At 37.5% G+C, this 21,977-nt stretch overlaps 1 long non-coding RNA gene across 1 annotated transcript; it reads right to left on the bottom strand.

Annotated features, from left to right (window-relative positions):
- Positions 1-14,122: 14,122 nt before the first annotated feature.
- Positions 14,123-15,875, bottom strand: LOC127076033 (uncharacterized). Its single transcript, XR_007786742.1, has 3 exons — positions 15,530-15,875; positions 15,033-15,409; positions 14,123-14,872 (listed from the first exon to the last, which is right to left on the bottom strand). It is a non-coding gene; the product is annotated as an uncharacterized LOC127076033 (long non-coding RNA).
- Positions 15,876-21,977: the final 6,102 nt, after the last annotated feature.

The raw sequence follows: 21,977 nt of genomic DNA, 5'->3' as shown, positions 1-21,977 counted from the left end.
GTGTTCCGGATGTTGCGGATTTGAGAAAGAGGATTCTTGAGGAAGGGCATAGAAGTGGTCTGAGTATTCATCCTGGTGCTACTAAAATGTATCAAGACTTGAGAAAGATGTTTTTATGGCAAGGTATGAAGAAGGACGTAGCGGAATTTGTGTATTTATGTTTGACTTGTCAAAAGTCAAAGATTGAACATCAAAAGTCGTCTGGTTTGATGCAACCGTTATCTATTCCCGAGTGGAAGTGGGATAGTATCTCTATGGATTTTGTTTTGGGTTTGCCGAGAACATTGAGTAATTGTGAGGCGATTTGGGTCGTTGTGGACAGGTTGACGAAATGTGCTCATTTTATTCCGATGAGGATGGATTATTCGATGAAGAGACTTGCTAAGTTGTACATCGAAAGGATTGTGTGTTTGCATGGTATTCCGTCGAGCATTGTTTCGGATAGAGATCTGAGGTTCACTTCGAGATTTTGGGAAGGTTTGCAAAGTGCTTTGGGTACGAAGTTGCGTTTGAGTTCGGCGTATCATCCGCAAACTGATGATCAAACGGAAAGGACTATTCAGTCACTTGAAGATCTTTTGAGGTCTTGTGTTTTGGAACAAGGAGGAAATTGGGATAGTTTCTTGCCTTTGATCGAGTTTATGTATAACAACAGTTTCCATTCGAGTATTGGAATGGCACCTTTCGAGGCTCTTTATGGTAGAAGGTGTAGAACTCCTTTGTGTTGGTACGAATCGGGAGAGAGTGTTGTGGTTGGACCCGAGTTGATTCAAGAGACTACGGATAAGATTAAGATGATTCAAGAGAAGATGAAGGCTTCTCAGAGTCGTCAAAAGAGTTATCATGATAGGAGGAGGAAAGCTCTTGAGTTTGAGAAAGATGAGCATGTGTTTCTTCGAGTTACGCCAATAACGGGTGTTGGTAGAGCTTTGAAGTCGCGTAAGTTGACGCCGCGTTTCATTGGTCCTTATCAGATTTCCGAGAGGATAGGTGAAGTGGCATATCAGATTGCATTACCACCGTCACTTTCTAATCTTCATGATGTGTTCCACGTGTCTCAATTAAGGAGGTACATTGCGGATCCATCACATGTGATTCCATTAGACGATGTTCAGGTGAGGGATAATTTGACGGTTGATACATCACCTATGTGAATTGAAGATCGAGAAGTGAAGAAGCTTCGTGGTAAGGAGATTGCTTTGGTGAAAGTGATATGGGGCGGAGTCGCCAATGGCAATATTACTTTGGAACTCGAGGATAAGATGAAGGAATCGTATCCGGAGTTGTTCGTTTGAGGTGAATTTTGGAGGACGAAAATCTTTTAAGTGGGGGAGAGTTGTAACAACCCAATTTTTAGTATTACTTATGTGGAGTGTTAATTAATTAATTGGTTGTTCGGTAGTATAATAATCGATTATATTAATTAATTTGGTGTGTTAATTAATTATTTAGTTGATAGGAGATATCATGAATAATTGAATTAATTAACTTGGTGGATATATGGTGTTAGTTTAATTTATTAGAGATATTTAAATATTAGGTCTTATTGGGCCTATTAATTAAATTAGAAGTATAATGACTTAAGCCCAAATAGAATACTAATATAAATAGTAAGAGGTGAGGAGAGTGAGAATTAGGATTCATTTGATCATTGAAGGCAATAGAGAAAGAGGAGAGGAAAAGTAAAGAGAAGAGCTAGGGTTTCCAGAAAGTTGAAGAGGTAAGGGGGGAATCCTTATTATTATGGGTTAGTATGATTGGGTCAATGGGTAGATGTATGTTTAGGTTCAAATCCCTAATTTTGTATGGTTGTTTGGAATTGTTAGGTTTTGATGAGTATGCTTGATTGTGGTGATTGATTGTGTTAAAACTGCAAATTAACGTTATATATTTAGAGTATTGTGTGAGTTATAATTTTCTAAACGTTTGGCTTTTTACGGAATTGAAATCGGAGGTCCGAAGATCCTCCAACGATGAAAACCGCAGAAAATTCGGCACGCTGTCCGTCACAATCGCGGCACTTTTTTTTATGTTTTATTGTCGAAATCGTTTTGGTCATAACTTTTGATCCGTAAGTCCAAATTGAGTGTCGTTTGAAGCGTTGGATAGCTGAAACAGAAGACTATAACTTTGTTTCGGGAATAAAATAATTTTGGAGATTATTTCATTGACGTTTTTGGGATTGAAGAAGATGAAAATTATGTTGGAAAATTTAGAAAACAACAACTTTTAGTAACGCCTTCGTGCACGGTTTTATTCATAACTTTCAACTCGTGAATCATTTTGGGTTGGGGTTTAAAGCATTAGAAAGGTGACTCTAATAGATATTATGTGAATGTGTATATGTACCATTGATGGATTGTGAATGATATATTGTTATGAATGTGTATATGTACCATTGATGGATTGTGAATGATATATTGTTATGAATGTGTGTATGTACCATTGGTGGATTGTGAAGGATACATTGTTAAGAATGTGTATATGTACCATTGGTGGATTGTGAATGATATATTGTTATGAATGTGTATATGTACCATTGGTGGATTGTGAATGATATATTCTTATGAATGTGTTTATGTACCATTGGTGGATTATGAATGATATATTGTTATGAATATGTATATGTATCATTGGTGGATTGTGAATGATATATTGTTATGAATGTGTATATGTACCATTGGTGGATTGTGAATGATATATTGTTATGAATGTGTGTATGTACCATTGGTGGATTGTGAATGATATATTGTTATGAATGTGTATATGTACCATTGGTGGATAATTCATAGAGTTGAATTATTGTGATATGTGGAAGGTTAAGATGGTAGAGATGATCTTAATTGCATATGTGTTGGTATTTGTACATTCATTAATGGCATGGCCGGCTTCATGGCGGAAGCGGTGAAATTGTGGGTTCACATGGTATTAGACGTTGATCCTTAATTGGAAATAGGCGTCGCAGACGTTGATCCTTAATTGGAAATAGGCATGGTAAATAGACATTGATACTTAATTGGAAATAGGCGTAGCAGACGTTGATCCTTAATTGGAAATAGGCGTGGTAAATAGACGTTGATCCTTAAATGGAAATAGGCGTAGCAGACGTTGATCCTTAATTGGAAATAGGCGTGGTAAATAGACGTTGATCCTTAATTGGAAATAGGTGTAGCAGACGTTGATCCTTAATTGGAAATAGACGTGGTGGCTTGGATTCTAGATATTGAATCGGAAAGCGGTGAAACGTTGGGTTCACATTATGGTACCACATGCATAGAGTCACATGTCTTGCATTGAGTCACAGTAGAGTCATGTGATAGTTGAATGTTTGCATTGTTGTGATTGTGATGTGTGTATGAGATATGGTAAATGAATTTGGTGATGTTTGGATACATAACTTGGCAAATTATGTGATTATGTGATAATTGTCGTTATGTGTATTTTTGGGAATACACTATTGGATTTGAATATTATACTCCTTGAGTTTTTATGTGTGCTTGAAACATGTGAAATAAATGTTGTTTAATATTATTTACATGGTTATATGAAGTGTGACGAATTCCTTTAATTGTTGATTTAATCATTGTGCTTGATTATACTTTTTCATAATGATTTGAATTCTCACCCTTTCTGTTTGAATGTTATCTTTACATGGGTATCGTGCAGATATTCAGGAGTAGTATTGCTGAAGTAAGTGAACGGTAGCACTCGAGGTTAGCTGGAGAGCTTCGGTGCTTTGTTTTAGAGACTAAATAGTGAATGCTCTGGTCATGTAACACTGGGTAGATTGGTAGTATTGAACTCGTGTCTTATTTGGATACGTTTTATGGTATTACTTGCGAACATGTTTAATTGAAGAGATTATTAAGAGATGATCATGGTATGGGACATGGATCTTTTTATGAAATGCATGGATATTCGTTATTTTCCGCTGCGAACGCATATTCTTGAATATTCATGATAATGGAAATGTGTTATTTCAAATGACCAGGTGTATTGTGTATTGATGATGAATGATGTTGGTTTTTTGAAAGCTTTTAGTTTTTGAAAACGTTGATGTGATGCCCTTTTGTTTATATGAGTGCTTATTTACTCTTATTATATGTTAAGTATTTTGGGGTAGAAAAAGGGGTGTTACATTAGTGGTATCAGAGCATGGTCGACCAGTTGGTCAATAGTCATTAGGATTTTCAATCCCGTTGTATTTGATTTGTGTATCTGACACGATCGATATTGTTTGTCTGGTTTATCTGATACCATAAGTGGTATCAGAGCAAGTCGGTCCGTCCGGCCAGGTTGTTTAGTTATGTTTGTTCCCTAGTATGCGACATGTGTGTGAGAACACTGTCGATGCTTGTTTTATTTTCCATTGGCAGGTTAGGAATCAAATAAGTGGGGGAGAAGCGTCTGCTTCTCTTGGATGTTCCAACTTGTAACACCTCAAAATTTGCCCTCCTCTCTTGGGACTAGCATAGCATATTGCATATCATTTTTTAGGTCATTAGGCATTGCATATTGCATATCATGTGGTTACATTGTGCAAGCCATTCTCCCAAGTCTTGGTCAGAAGATGAGGAAGTCAAAGTGCAAGCTAGGGTTTCATTGGACTGGTCATTGATCATCTGAGGATGTTGAAGTCCAGATTAGGGTTTCATGATTCTCAAAGGATATTGGTCTTCATCTTGTTTGGAATGATTCATCATCATCATCATGGTTTGTCATCAGCAAGTGTTGAAGCACATTCCTTGAGATTAGGGTTCTGACCACTGGTCAACCCTAATCAGTTGCATTGGGCCAATCAGGGCATGATCAGGAGATGGGGTTTATGATGGATATGGGGATCATCACATGGTTTTATTAAGCTTATTGAGGCTAGGGTTTCATCCTTGAGCCATTTCATCAGAAGATTGGGGCTCAGATTGATCTATGCATTGCCAGATTCATCTATCAGTTGAAAAAGTCAACTGTGGTCAACTGTGCTTGATTTAATGGATTTGGAGGTGAAAATGAGTTGGATACACTTCATTCATGTTGGAACAAGTGTTATTTGACATTGCAAAGCTCAAGAATGAAGAAAATAAAGTCAGAACAAAAATTGCCAAAAATAGAAAGTGACTTGTAATGGAAGTTTCCAAAAATGGAAAGTTTTTGACCACAAAATTACATGTCCAAGGAAGCTTCAAATGAAACTTTGTTCAACATGAAAGTTGTAGATCTTGTTCTAACCTTTCCAAAAAGTCCAAGAACTTGAAAATCCCATGTATGGTTGGCAAGTTGTGGTCCAGTCAATTTCAAAAATGACCCATAATCAGAGGAGCATAACTTCCACATGGAGTGTCCAAATTGAGTGATCTTTTTATGCACAAACTCCATTTGACATGTACTTTCATGGTGCATGATTGGAATTCATCAAAAATGGTCAATGCAAAAAGTCAAATTTCAAGTGTACAGTTAAAGATCCAGGGGCAAAATTGTCCAACTTGAGAAATAATGGGAATTTTTGAATGGGGATTTTTGCAACACCTCACAAATGCTATTTGGAAATGGTTTGAATCATCATAACATGTCAAGGCCTCATGGTTGGTCAACTCACTTTTGAAATGAACTTGAAAATGCATAACATTACCATGACATAGTGAAATTCTAAAATATGCATCCAATGGCCATGGGACAAGTTGCAACAGCTCACACATGTCATTTTGAGAGTGTATGAGCTGTCAATACAGCTGTCATTGGCCTGTGGTGAAATGGCATTTTTGCCCTTGCCTTGAAAATGACACATTTGCTAATCACATTCCATTTGGCTAATTAGTGATTAAAAAGCTTGATTAATTGAAGGTATATATTGATAATCATAACAAACTTTGATCAATAATCTCAATTCACCAGAAATTGCAAAATTTTCCCTCCAATTCTCAAGAACACTCAAGAACATTCAAGAACCAAAATCCAAAAATCTCTTCCAATTCTCCATGAAATTCGAAAATTCTTTTTGATTCAATCTCCATTCATCTCCTTCTCCAACTGTTTTGGCAATTGGCATCAAGAAAGCTCAAGAATCACCACTGTCCAAAGTATGCTCAACAATGGTGAATTGGAATTTCTTGCATTTGGAGCAACTTCGATCCAAACTAAGCCTTGAATTCACCTCTCCAAACATCAATCTCGATCTGTTTTGAGGAATTTCGAGCTAAAGCATCGAAAAGCATCACTGTCATTGCAAGGTACTTGAAATTCGAATCTCATGATTCTTTAAATTGTTATATGCATTGTGTAGATCGTTCATCATAGGTTAGCGTGAAACTCGTGGTTTGCAAAATGATTAAGTATTGAAGGAGATATTTCGATTTGAAGTTTTGTTGTCCAACCTTTAATCGTTCGATTCGTGAGATGTAGTGAGTGTTAGAGAAAATTATTAGCATATTAGTGATGTGCATTGAGAGAGGAAGAGAATGATGTATCATTTGCTTGATTTGGTGAAGAATTGCTCGAGGCCGATGCTGCCGTTGAAGAACACATGCCGCGCGAAGAAGACGATGAATTTCTGGATTGTTTTTACTGTTTGATCCATTCAGCGTCTGTTTTTTTTAAAGATGCTGTTTCCCGCGCCATGGACACATTAATTACAATAATGCCACTGTAATTTAATTTAATTCGTTTTCACACTAAATAATTATTTAAAAAATTACTAAAACTTAAAAAATTCATAAAAAATTAACGGAAAATCAGAAAAATATGAGGATTTTTTTTGTAGATCCCATTTTGTCTCTAGTTTTTTATGGACATGATTTTGAAAATTGTGATTGGAGAAAAGTTGACTTGATCTATGGATGTTTGACTTGTATGCATTTTTGACATGTTCTACCATTTCCATTGTGAAATACTCATACCTTAAAATAAATTCTTGAAATTTTTTGTGGTGATTCTAGACATGTTGCTGGTGATTTACATGTAAAGTTTGTGAATTTTGGATACCTGTGGAGTGAGATATGATTTTTTGAATCTAGGTGTGACAATTTGTGTCACACCTAGTTAGGTCAACTTCATGAATTTATTTGCCTGGCCTATGGTTGATGGAATGGATTGAAATTTTGCATGGATGATCATTGATATGTTGAGATGCTATGTGAATTTTTCTGGATTTTTATATGGCATTTTCAATTTGATTGGTAATTTTCTTCACTGTTGGCTCATTTTGAAGTTTTGTATGACACATGTTTGTATATTGTTTGTGAAATGCTCATATGGTTTTGGATGGAAATGAAATTTGGTATGCTGGTTATAGACACATCATAGGAGATGATGCTTTTGGTCCCATTCATTTATGATATGTTGTCACTCTGTTATGAATTGTTGAAGTGAATGCTTGCTTAAATACCTTGAATTGGCTTGAATAATTGTGTCTGTTTTTCTTGATTTTCATTGACATAGTTCCTTTTGTCCAATTGAGCTAAAAATTGACATGCTATACCTTGAATATGTCCTGTTTAGGTGTAAATTATTTGAGGATTTTTGGAATTGTTTTGATATGGATTTGGTTGAAGTCATTCTGTTTGGATGTTTGGTGTTATGTTTGACCTAGTTTGACTTGTTTTGGTCATGAAATGAATATGGTAAATGATAGGAGTATGGGATCAATTGCCCTTGCTTTTGATTTGCATTAATTTGATTTTGGTTGAAGATTGTTTGCTGTTTAGGATTTTTTCTCACTTTTGGACCCTAGGCTTGGCCTAGTGGTCTTGTCTCTCACATTTGCTTGATTTTTCAGGATGAAAAGCACCATGATTAAGGAGATTGAACCAAGTGGATTAAATTGACATTGTTTGATGTTGAGAACTAATTGGGATTTGTTTTGTAGGTTGTGAAGTTTGAGCTTGAGCTCATAGCTTGCCTTTGTGTGCATTAATTTGTATAGTCTGACTGATTAACATTTGCTGTTTATTATTGTCTGTCTGAGTACTGATGATACTTGATTGATTTCAGGTACATTTAGTCGCTTACAGTTCTTTAAGAACTTGCTTGCTGCTGCTTGGTTTTTAAACCACTTGAGGTAGGACTTCTATTCTTCATGTAGTCTGGAGACCCGGTCTGTTATTTGGCCGGGCAAACTGTCTGAAGTCCTCCTTAAGAGGCGATGTTTGTGATTGTTTAATATTGTGCCTAAGCAGGTGAAGTCCTCTATGAGGCAATTGGTGGAAGCCAAGGGATATGCAATCTATCCCCCACTACTCTGTGAGTCGTCCCTCTGCTCACACGTCTGTGTGTTGATGCATTGGGACACAAACCCAAGATCTGTGCTGTTGCACAATCGAGTCAGAGTCTTTGAGCGTAGAAGGGTCCCTCCATTCTGGACCCACGCTCCTTTGTCTGAAGCTCTCCCTGGTCAGGGATAAGGGCTGTGAGGTCTCATCCTCACTTCACCTTTCATCTGCTTCACCTTAGCCTCGTAATGGCAAGGTTAAGAGCGAATAATACCCATGTACAGATGACTTGCTTCGGCAGTCAAACCCATTGTTTGAGCCTCACTTGATTGGTTATAGTGTGTGCTTTGTGAATATTTGTTTGACATGTTTGCTTGAAATGCTTGTTTTGATCTGTATGCTTGTATGCTTGCTTTCTTCCTGGATAGGATTAGCTTGCAGTTGCGCAAGTAGGTAGAAACCTGAACATAGGGTAATGATGCATGACAACACTAGGCTCGAGTCCAGCTCCCTGGTAGTGTGTCTTCCCTTGGTTTCTGGCTAGATTTTCTTTCCCTTGAGGGGGAACTACATCGCCCTGATCCTTGTTCCAGACGAGGTATGTAGGCAGGTGGTCGTGCGAGACCACTCCGAGCAACCTTTTTCTTTTTTGTGTGTATTTACTTGTTATCTGATTGTGTGTTTGGTTCGGATGCCGACGTAAGTCCAGTGATTGGCTGTCGGGCTCCACGTTTGCCTTTTGTGTGTGTTTTGGTTCGGATGCTGACGTAATTCCATCGAGTGGTTGTCGGGCTCCATGTTTGCCATCTGTTTGTGCGTTTTGTGTTGTTTGGCGTGCGTAAGCCGAACTACAGTGGCTCTGATTCTCGTTCCAGACGAGATATGTAGGCATAGGACGCGATGTCCTATCGAGCTCCCTTCTCTTAACCCCACCTGCGTTCCCCGTGTGTGTGTGTGATGTTTTAGCAACCTATTCTTTATTTTAGAACGTGGATCCCGTCGAGTACGACGGACGTGAGGGGTGCTAATACCTTCCCCTTGCGTAACCGACTCCCTTACCCTTTCTCTTTGGTCGCGAGACCATTTCCTTTCCCTATCTTGGGATAAATAACGCGCAGTGGCGGCTCTGTGTTGTGTTTTTATTTGAGTCCCGCCGGTTGTTTTTTCGCGGATGCGACACAACTGTATCGAGCTTGGACATTATGTTGTTGCCTGCGAGAGTACAGTGTTGGCTAGTTAACCTATTTGAGAATGTTGGGTTTTCCTGAACCCGAAGAGAGGTCGGATTCGAGGATGGTGTTGGTTAGAATTTAATCGGGTGTATATCAACTGTTTTGGAGAAGACGGTTATTTTACTGAGGTTGGTGCTAAGGAAGATTGGTTTGCGTCTACTAAGCAAGTTGATGAATCGGTGCAAGATGGTGCCGACTTGTTTATGTTGTTGGCAACTTTGGATATTCGTGAGAAGAGGACGATTGAAGAATTGCCAATAGTTTGTGATTTTGCGGAGGTATTTCCGGAAGATATAAGTGATTTACCGTCAGAACGTAATGTTGTGTTATCGGTGTTGAAAGAGAGGAAGTTATTTGCAAGACTCTCCAAATGTGAGTTTTGGTTGAGTGAAGTAAGTTTTCTTGGACATGTGATTTCGAGTGGTGGTATTTTTGTGGATCCTACGAAGATTGAAGTTGTATCTCAGTGGGAAGCTCCTAAGTCTGTTGCTAAGATTCGAAGTTTCCTTGGTTTGGCTTCTCAGAGTCGTCAAAAGAGTTATCATGATAGGAGGAGGAAAGCTCTTGAGTTTGAGAAAGATGAGCATGTGTTTCTTCGAGTTACGCCAATAACGGGTGTTGGTAGAGCTTTGAAGTCACAGAAGTTGACGTCGTGTTTCATTGGTCCTTATCAGATTTCCGAGAGGATAGATGAAGTGGCATATCGGATTGCATTACCACCGTCACTTTCTAATCTTCATGATGTGTTCCACGTGTCTCAATTGAGGAGGTACATTGCGGATCCATCACATGTTGTTCCATTAGACGATGTTCAGGTGAGGGATAATTTGACGGTTGATACATCACCTATGCAAATTGAAGATCGAGAAGTGAAAGAAGCTTCGTGGTAAGGAGATTGCTTTGGTGAAAGTGATATGGGGCGGAGTCGCCAATGGCAATATTACTTTAGAACTCGAGGATAAGATGAAGGAATCGTATCCGGAGTTGTTCGTTTGAGGTGAATTTTGGAGGACGAAAATCTTTTAAGTGGGGGAGAGTTGTAACAACCCAATTTTTAGTATTACTTATGTGGAGTGTTAATTAATTAATTGGTTATTCGGTAGTATAATAATCGATTATATTAATTAATTTGGTGTGTTAATTAATTATTTAGTTGATAGGAGATATCATGAATAATTGATTTAATTAACTTGGTGGATATATGGTGTTAGTTTAATTTATTAGAGATATTTAAATATTAGATCTTATTGGGCCTATTAATTAAATTAGAAGTATAATGACTTAAGCCCAAATAGAATACTAATATAAATAGTAAGAGGTGAGGAGAGTGAGAATTACGATTCATTTGATCATTGAAGGCAATAGAGAAAGAGGAGAGGAAAAGTAAAGAGAAGAGCTAGGGTTTTCAGAAAATTGAAGAGGTAAGGGGGGAATCCTTATTATTATGGGTTAGTATGATTGGGTCAATGGGTAGATGTATGTTTAGGTTAAAATCCATAATTTTGTATGGTTGTTTGGAATTGTTACGTTTTGATGAGTATGCTTGATTGTGGAGATTGATTGTGTTAAAACTGCAAATTAACGTTATATATTTAGAGTATTGTGTGAGTTATAATTTTATGAACGTTTGGCTTTTTACGGAATTGAAATCGGAGATCCGAAGGTCCTCCAACGATGAAAACCGCAGAAAATTCGGCATGCTGTCCGTCACAATCGCGGCCCTTTTTTTTATGTTTTATTATCGAAATCGTTTTGGTCATAACTTTTGATCCGTAAGTCCAAATTGAATGCCGTTTGAAGCGTTGGATAGATGAAACAGAAGGCTATAACTTTGTTTCAAGAATAAAATAATTTTAGAGATTATTTCACTGACGTTTTTGGGGTTGAAGAAGATGAAAATTATGTTGGAAAATTTAGAAAACAACAACTTTTAGTAACGCCTTCGTGTACGGTTTTATTCATAACTTTCAACTCGTGAATCATTTTGGGTTGGGGTTTAAAGCATTAGAAAGGTGACTCTAATAGATATTATGTGAATGTGTATATGTACCATTGATGGATTGTGAATGATATATTGTTATGAATGTGTATATGTACCATTGGTGTATTGTGAATGATATATTGTTATGAATGTGTGTATGTACCATTGGTGGATTGTTAATGATACATTGTTATGAATGTGTATATGTACCATTGGTGGATTGTGAATGATATATTGTTATGAATGTGTATATGTACCATTGGTGGATTGTGAATGATATATTGTTATGAATGTGTTTATGTATCATTGGTGGATTGTGAATGATATATTGTTATGAATGTGTATATGTATCATTGGTGGATTGTGAATGATATATTTTTATGAATGTGTATATGTACCATTGGTGGATTGTGAATGATATATTGTTATGAATGTGTGTATGTACCATTGGTGGATTGTGAATGATATATTGTTATGAATGTGTATATGTACCATTGGTGGATAATTCATAGAGTTGAATTATTGTGATATGTGGAATGTTAAGATGGTAGAGATGATCTTAATTGCATATGTGTTGGTATTTGTACATTCATTCATGGCATGGTCGGCTTCATGGTGGAAGCGGTGAAACTATGGGTTCACATGGTATTAGACGTTGATCCTTAATTGGAAATAGGCGTAGCAGACGTTGATCCTTAATTGGAAATAAGCGTAGTAAATAGACGTTGATCCTTAATTGGAAATAGGCGTAGCAGACGTTGATCCTTAATTGGAAATAGGCGTGGTAAATAGACGTTGATCCTTAATTGGAAATAGACGTAGCAGACGTTGATCCTTAATTGTAAATAGGCATGGTAAATAGACGTTGATCCTTAATTGGAAATAGGCGTAGCAGACGTTGATCTTTAATTGGAAATAGACGTGGTGGCTTGGATTCTAGATATTGAATCGGAAAGCGGTGAAACATTGGGTTCACATTATGGTACCACATGCATAGAGTCACATGTCTTGCATTGAGTCACAGTAGAGTCATGTGATAGTTGAATGTTTGCATTGTTGTGATTGTGATGTGTGTATGAAATATGGTAATTGAATTTGGTGATGTTTGGATACATAACTTGGCAAATTTTGTGATTATGTGATAATTATCGTTATGTGTATTTTTGGGAATACACTATTGGATTTGAATATTATACTCCTTGAGTTTTTATGTGTGCTTGAAAAATGTGAAATAAATGTTGTTTAATATTATTTACATGGTTATATAAAGTGTGATGAATTCCTTTAATTATTGATTTAATCATTGTGCTTGATTATACTTTTCATAATGATTTGAATTCTCACCCTTTCTGTTTGAATGTTATCTTTACATGGGTATCGTGCAGATACTCAGGAGTAGTATTGCTGAAGTAAGTGAACGGTAGCACTCGAGGTTAGCTGGAGAGCTTCGGTGCTTTATTTTAGAGACTAAGTAGTGAGTCAATGCTCTGGTCATGTAACACTGGGTAGATTGGTAGTATTGAACTCGTGTCTTATTTGGATACGTTTTATGGTATTACTTGCGAACATGTTTAATTGAAGAGATTATTGAGAGATGATCATGGTATGAGACATGGATCATTTTATGAAATGCATGGATATTCGTTATTTTCCACTGCGAACGCATATTCTTGAATATTCATGATAATGGAAATGTGTTATTTCAAATGACCAGGTGTATTGTGTATTGATGATGAATGATGTTGGTTTTTTGAAAGCTTTTAGTTTTTGAAAACGTCGATGTGATGCCTTTTTGTTTATATGCGTGCTTATTTACTCTGATTATATGTTAAGTATTTTGGGGTAGAAAAAGGGGTGTTACACACGTCATAGGGATTGAATCCTGATTCATGACTTTGATAGTCAAAGATCTTGTGTATAAACTGTTGTTTGGTCGATGTTCACCTGAATTGATTCATGGCATTGACATAAGTCGTTGGTTCAGGATCTTGTGGTCCATAATCGTTTGTCCACAAGAGAATACATATTTTTGTCTATGTTGACTTTTTGGTCAATCAGTTGACCAAAGTCAACCATCAACTTCTGAATTTTTAATCATGTGATCCATAATCATTCCATCAATTTCGAATTAATTCGTGAAGTTTTGGATGGATTCTAAAGGTTCAAATTGAATTCTAATTCAAATTTTGATTCTTGAGGTTCAAGTCGACTTTGGAGATTTAGTTTGATGTCGGGAAAACATCTCATCATTGTTTCTTTAGCCGATTATTTTAGAAAACATTGTTTTAGTCACAAGTCAGTCTTGACATTTTATTTTAATTATTAGTATTTCCTTTTTTTAATTTCATTAGTGGGCCATTTGATCCAAACCATCCTTAAGCCCATTTAACCACAAATCTAATTACCATGACCATATCCATTTATCCAATATTAATCCAATATAATCCATTTAATTCGCTTAACCAATGTCCATTTCATATCAAACCAATCATCCATCCATGTCCATTTTAGACCAATTATCCACTTAATAATCCAAGTCATCAAGCAATTATCCGTTTTTATATCCATATCCGAAGTCCGTTATCCAATTCACCATTTCCATTATCCATTAACCAATTTCATTATTCATTTTCAATATCCATGTTCTAAAAATCAAAATCCAATTTATCCAAACCATTTAAATCCACTTAGCAAAAACATTAACCAAATACCAAATACACCATATCCATTATATCCAAATATCCACTATACATCCAAAATCAAGTTACCATAATCCCAAACTCGAACACCACATTCAAATAAGACAAAAGAGGGAATAATGCAGCAAAAACACGGAAGCTAGTACACGCAAGCCAATTGAAATGGCAATGAAAACTCCGCAGCATCGAAGCAAAACGCGAGCTACAACTGCATCAGCACAAAACGCTGCCACCACCATAAGCTGCAGCCAACAGAAACAGAGCGCAGTGCAAAACGGCGAAACAGAAATGGCAGCACCAAAGCTGCTATGTTTATAATCCAACGGTGATGACCAAGAAATCCAAATAAAATGAAGAAGGAAAAAATGAAAATTTGAAAAAGCTGCGAATGGAAAAACAAAAGCTGCAACAGCCAACGCAGCTAGTAACATCGCAAAGCCAGCATTCCAAAATACGCAAGGCATCGAAACTTAACAAGCCTCAAGCCAACTCCATACAAGCTATAACAGCATCAAACAGTTGTTGCGGCAAAAAACGCAACTCGTAGCACCCCTTGCTGCAACGGAACGCAGGTCCACAAGCCGACAATCCCAACGGCAGCAAACCAATTTGTCAAAAAAGAAAGCCACAACAGCAGTAACAGGGCAAGGAAACTTCAAAAGCGAACCCACGCCTAGCCACCATAAGCTACAGCATACACCATCAATGCAATGGAAACGCCGGCAACACGAAAAACCTGCATAAAATCCAAATGAAACCCTGCATAAAATAAGCTTTTCTAATAAGGACCTCTAGCAGAGTTTCAAACTATAAATAACAGCAAGAGTTCACAATCGATTTTCTTCACTAACAAAAAATCTAACTTCTAACTAACTTTCAATCACTAACTAAACTCACTCTAACAGAATTTGCTAAATACCTCGCCCTATAAGTATCCATCATCCTTCATCCTCAAGGGGGGATCAAATTTCTTCACTCGTCACCCTCCGTATTCATTCTTAGCCTCACCAAACCCCTTCACCATCATCATCTGCAAAAACCTGCAATAGAACCATGTTTCCATCTTTCTTCACCTTCAACCGTTTCCATCACCACTTTAACCACTCACAGAACCTCCCAGTTCCATCACCGTCGACAAAACTCCCTCTCCGATTTGCTGCGCGATTCCACTTTCAACCTTCATCGCTAACAACAATAACAAAAACGGAGACGCTCGGTAATCCTTCACCGACAATTCACGGCGACTGCCGCAACTGAATCCTCACATTTTTCATCTCGCTCAAACAATCTCCCAATCTAACACGCAATAACGCAGTACATAATCGATCAGTAATTGAAGGAGAAGAAGAGAGATAGAGTTGGAAAAGAAAAGAAATAACAGAAGCATAAGAGAGAAGCGAAAAAACTCGACGATACCTTTTCGGAATTGATTCGCTTCCGCTTGTCATCTTTCGACTCGAGCATCGTCGTTCTACGTTCCACTTCAAGCGGTGACGCATCGCTCCACTCCAATCATCGTCAACGATCAATTTTCATCGACAACGCATTTCCGATTGAAGATTGACTCTCGCTTTTCATCGATGGTGGATTTTCGATTGAGATTGATTCTTGTTCTACGTCGACCACACGTTACCGATTGAAGGTGATCCTTCTCCCTCATCGACGACGCATCGGCGTCAATGATGCGAGGTTAATGCGAGCGGCTTCAGTTGGTCCATGAGGTCTCACAATCGCTCATTCCGGGGAAAGTTTGAAGGTACTCTCTGAAGCATTGTTATGAAACCAAATCGTGTTGGTGAGACTTGGGCCTTTGGCCCAAGCAATTCTGGCCTGCGTGTACACTCCCTCAATGCTACTGCACCTCATCCGATTGGGCTTTTCTATCCTTTGTTGAGCCTATTCTCAATTTCTTTGGGCTTATTTCTTTATTTTTGATTACTAGTTGATTAAGTTTAGTTAATGTAGGTTACTTAGCTTAATTAGACAATTAGGTATTAATTAAATTAAATTAGTTATGATTAGGATTAATTAGGAAAATTAGGATTAGAGTTTCTTTAGAACAATTAGAAATAATTTTAGGATTAGAAATAGTATTAGAAATATTAGAAATAATTAGGAATTTAGGTTCATTAGAATTTTTAGATTTAGGTTATAATTTTTGGAAGAGTTGGATTTAGAAATATTATAAACATTAAATTTAGTTTAGAATTTAATTGTTTTTTTAATTAGAATTTCATAAGTAGAAATTTATTCATAATTGAGAAATGACGATTTTACCCCTAGACTTATGAATAGGCTAATCTTGCATGCTCCCCTAGTTTTAGGAGTTATAGAATTTTCCGATTGTTCAATTAACCTAGCTATTATTTCTCATGGAGTTAACCTTGGTTCTAATGCATGTTTAGATAGAGCTTAGACTTTAGATTTAATTTTCATTTGAATGGTTTTACTTTCGCACATCCCTTGTACTTTACATGTACCCCCCTCCCGTTTCCGATGTACGCATTTACTTGCTTTATTTTATTGCTTGTTACCTACTTCTTAGGCATTAGGAATGTTCATCCATTCAAAAGCGATAATCAAACCCTTGATCCAACGTCAAGCGGTCCCTTTTTCAAATCAAATTCAATAAGGAAACCCTTGATCCAACGTCAAGCGGTCTTTTTCCAAATCAAATTCAAAAACACAATAAATGGCGATTAGGATCGTACGTCACGAGCCTTAAGCGATAAAGAAGGGATGAGACTGGAGCTTTCCTACACTCATTCTGAATGCTTCGAACACAAGACGTTTGGCTTGGTAGTATGAGGTATTCACCTTTATCCATAGTCTTTAGTGCAATCCGAAATCAATAATACTCTCTCAAAGAACATAAAAACAATTCAACGCATTCAAACCTTTCGTTTGAGCCTTAGGGCGACACAATCGAAAACCCTTCTTCAAGGTAATAAAATCAATAAAACAAATCAAACAATTTCAAACCCACGAACTACGAAGGCTCTGATTTCTCACTTCAACAAGTGGGCATACGTAGGCACGAGGATCCCAATCCTTGGCAAGCACACTAATTTAAAATCTACCTCCACTTCGCAAACCTTTGGCAAGCAAGCATTCGATAACACACACTTAAGCGCAAACATCCTAGATGGTTCCCATGGAGTACCATGGATGTGAGGGGTGCTAATACCTTCTCCTTGCATAACCGACTTTCGAACCTGTTCGCGGTTACGATGGCCATACTTTGGGGTTTTCTCGATATTTTCCCTTTCCTTTGGAATAAATAAAAATCGATGGTGACTCTGTATTTTTCGTGTAGCGACAATGGGTATTTGGAAAAATCCATAATATTCATCCAGATAACAAAAGTAATAGTGTCTAGCAAGACGCTCAAGCATTTGATCTATGAATGGAATGGGGGAAATGGTCTTTCCTAGTTGCCTTATTGAGCTTTCTATAATCTATGCACATACGCCATCCGCCTTCTATACTTTTAGCTACATGATCGCCCTTCTCGTTCTTCACGACTATGATGCCTCCCTTTTTGGGTACCACATGTACAAGACTTACCCATTTACTATCGGAGATCTGATAGACTATACCAGCTTCTAGTAGTTTAAGGACTTCCTTCTTTACCACCTCACTCATTACAAGGTTGATTTTTCTCTAATGTTCTCTGGAAGGTTTTGAATCTTCCTCTAACGAGATCCTGTGCATACACACAAATGGGCTTATACCTTTTTAATTAGAGATGTTGTATCCTAAGGCAGAGGGGTATCTTCGTAAAACATTCAAGAGTTGGTTTGTCTCATATTGGTTTAAGGTGGCACTAACTATTACTGGGTGGTTCATTTCTTTATCCAAAAACTCATATCTTAGGTTCTTGGGCAATTCCTTATGTTCATGAGTTGGTTTTTGAGAATTTGGTGAAAGGTCCGGAGTAAGGGCCAAACATTCGTTAGTGTGAGGTTCCGTTTCCTTTAGCTCGTCATCCTTTTCATTTGGGTTTGAAAATGGTTCGATCACAGGTTCTTCTTGATCAAATTCCCTTATGCATTCATCTATGATATCAATCGCGTAACATGTGTCTCCTATGATTGGTGCCATCAGGAACTTTGAAAGAATAAACTCTATCTTTTCATCCCCTACTTCGAAAGTTAAATTTTCCTCTTTTAACATTTATTATAGCTCTGGTTGTTGATAAAAATGGTCTACCTAAAAGGATAGGGATATCGTCATCTTCCTTGATATCCATGACCATAAAGTCTGTTGGGATATACAGTTGACCGATCCTAACTGGGATGTCTTCTAAAATGCCTATAGGATACTTAACAGACCTATCGGCTAATTGGAGGGACATATTAGTTGGTTTTAATTCTCCTAAGTTTAACCTTTTACACACAGCTAAGGGCATTAAACTCACACTAGCGCCAAAGTCTAGGAAAGCTTTGTCGATCGCATGACTCCCTAGAATGCAAGGTATAGAAAAACTACCAGGGTCTTTCTCCTTCTTAGCGAGTTTATTCTCAGAAATAAAGTTGCATTCCAAGGGTTTGGGATCGTCAAGCCTACGCTTGTTGGTTAAGATATCTTTGAGAAATTTGGCGTAAGATGGAATTTGGGCGATGCCTTCGGTGAAAGGAATCTCTACATGAAGCTTCTCTATTACTTTTATAAACTTTTGGTATTGGTTATTGATTTTGGTTTGTTTAAGTCTTTGCGGATATGGGATTGGTGGTTTGTACGGGGGTGGTGGTTTGTAAGTTTTCTCCTTGGCTTTTCCTTCTTGGTCGGTTTGTTTTTCGGGTTCCACCGGTTCCTCTCCTTGGTTTGAAGGTATATTTTCTTTAGAGGGTTTGGACTCGCTCATTTCTGGGTTATGAGGCCCTTCATAAGCGGTCCCACTTTGTAATGAGATAGCGTTAGCTTTCCCTCGAGGGTTGAGTTGAGGTTGTCCAGGGAATTGTCCTCCAGGTGTAGTTTGTGGGGCTTAGTTTTGTGCTACCTGTGAGATCTGGGTTTCAAGCAGCTTGTTGTGAGTGATTATCTGATCAACCTTGGTCTGTAATTGTGTTATCAGTTTGTTTACGTGAAGGTTCTGGTTTAGGAATTCTTTATTTTGCTGAGTCTGGCCTGATATAAAGCTCTCCATGATCTTCTTAAGGTTAGGCTTCCGGGGCACATCTTGCATAGGTTGATTTGGTTTTTGGGCTTGATAACCTTGTGGTCTTTGAGGTGCATAATTTTGGATAGGGTTCTGGTTTTTATAGGAAAAATTCGGGTGATTCTTCCATCCAGGGTTGTAAGTGTTTGAAAATGGGTTACCTTGGGCGTAATTCACTTGGTCGGTTTTCAAGTCGTTCAAAAGGTTACTGATGGGAAAATAGCAAGTGTACTATTTTTCTCACTGTAGTAATAAAAGGGAAATTCCCCGTTTGTCGATCTCAAGGACTGCTTGACGATACAGAGTTTATCGATTGTTTCAATTAGACAAAAAGCTTTAGTTTTTGTGATATGAGTAATAATACTAGCAATTGCAAATAAATAAAACAAATAAAATGGTTGAACGAGAGATAAATTAGAGTAGATTGCTAGGGTACGGTGAATGAAACTTCCTGTGACATATATAATTTATGAAGGCTTTGACAATGATCTCGTCCGATTGATTCCGGTCCTCAGGGGTATCTATTCCTAATTCCTTAGTGAAAAGACATTTGATTATGTAACCTAATTACTATGTCCATAAATAATTAAGTTCATACTCAAGCATTCGAATATCAAGAATATCCGATCAGATAGAATATCCCTAGTCCTAGGTGATCTTTACTATCCAAAGTTCTTATACAAATCAATGAATAATTACTGTCCAGCTTAAACTATTCATATTAATCATCATTCGTAGGTCCGACGAATAAAGCATAAAGAACGGTAATAAGAACAAATCAATTGAGAAAAAGAAATAGTCAATGCATTCACAAACATAAAATCTGCCACATTCAGAATCAGGGTCACCCCCCTAGCAATGGGGGGTTTAGCTACTCATAATAGGAATAAAAACAAAGATAGAAATTGTTGTCATTACAGAATTTCTTGAGAAATCAATCTTCAATAGTCGAAAAACTCTTGAACATATGAATCCTCCGATAATCCTTGAGTCTCCAGCTCTCAAAACGCGTCTCTTTTTTCTCCAAAATTGTCCAACCCCCGCAAAATCGTGTTCTCCCCTGTAAATAGCTATGCAGCTGGGTTTTTCCTGATTTTGGGCTTCATACGCGTATTGAGCTGTTTCATACGCGTATTGAGCTGTTACATACGCGTATTGCACGTAAGACAGCATCTGATACGCGTATTGCTAACTCCCATACGCGTATCACCAGAAGCTTGTCTTTTTTCTAGATTTTCCATCCCTCTGGTCATACGCGTATGCTACACGTACTAGGAAGGTCCATACGCGTATCATGTAAGGCAGTACGCGTATGGGCAGCAGGTTCACCAAGAATTGAATTTTTTTTCTTCCGTTTTCTTGCTCTGGCTCAACTTCGCATCTGACGTTTGATTCCCTGAGCTTCCAACTTAGTTTATGACCTGCTAACATACCCAAAAGTGTAAAATATCCTCAAGAAACTCATAAGTAACAACACACTCCATATTATAGAATTGAGCTTATATCTAACTGAAAATGCTTAAGTTTACGCAGTTTACCTGACTTATTTACGGTTAAATAGTGAAATACCTAGCATAAATGGTGACTGATCACAACCCCAAACTTAGCTTGTTGCTTGTCCTCAAGTAACATTCTATCACCATCAAAGATCATGTCACCCCAAACTTACTGTAAAACAGTTCTTGCCACAATATTGATGAAATCTTTCGCACTGGACCTCTTGATGTTTTCTCAGGTTTTCTGATTTTTCCACATAACCAACGAGCCAGAAACTCTTTCTCTCAGAGATATCACTTTACCTGTCAGCTCATATCACACTCTCACCATGTCTCACTGGGTTAAAATGTTACCATGCTCAAATTGCAGTATGCAATATCAAATCAGAAGTTTGAATAAATTCTCTCATCCTATCAACATGTACAATCACACACACTTTTTGAGGTCTTTTGGGTTGTAACGGGGCTTTGGTTTAGGTAGGGTATGAAATTGGAACAAAGGTTTTTGGTTCAGAGTACATGAAATCATTCTCTCACTACGTTTCTTTCCTATTCTTCCTGTTGGGTTTGTATTCCTCTTTTCCTTTTATCTATAGTGAATGTAGCATTTTTCAAAAGCTGTTCTTTTATTGTTTTTCGCTTTTCTCTTTTCTTTTTTTTTTCTTTTTTTTTACATTCACTTACTGCAAAGCTACCCCAAACTTAAAGGTTGTTATTCCAACAGCAACCCCAAACTTAGATAGAAACGTAGAGATGAAATTAATCCTCACATACTCTGAACAGGGTAGGATAGTTACAAGGTCATGGATTGAGAAGAACGGGTATATCAGAAACAAATGAATAACAGGATCAACAGGGTTAAACAATGGATAATAATAATAGATGGGATGGCTAGAAAGGCTCTAGGTGATAAACAAAAACATGCCTTAGTGTGTGTATTCGTACAGCTAATAATAAAAAGAACATACGCAAACCATGATTGATAAAGACATACCCGATATCTCTCATATGATGATAAGTGTTTGACTTTTTCTGATCTCACCATGACGGGTTAAGCTGACTTGTTCTATCATACCTCTGAGTTCAAAGCTCATGTGCTCTTGGTTCTGATGTTAATCTTAACCAGTGCGTCCAATCATAAACAACAGCATCTACAGTCAAGGGGACTGAATGAGAGGACAACCAAGTATTTGGTGTAAGTGATCAA

Source organism: Lathyrus oleraceus, chromosome 4 (assembly GCF_024323335.1).
Source record: "Lathyrus oleraceus cultivar Zhongwan6 chromosome 4, CAAS_Psat_ZW6_1.0, whole genome shotgun sequence".
NCBI lineage: Eukaryota > Viridiplantae > Streptophyta > Magnoliopsida > Fabales > Fabaceae > Lathyrus > Lathyrus oleraceus.
This window is presented reverse-complemented; position numbering and strand designations above follow the sequence as displayed.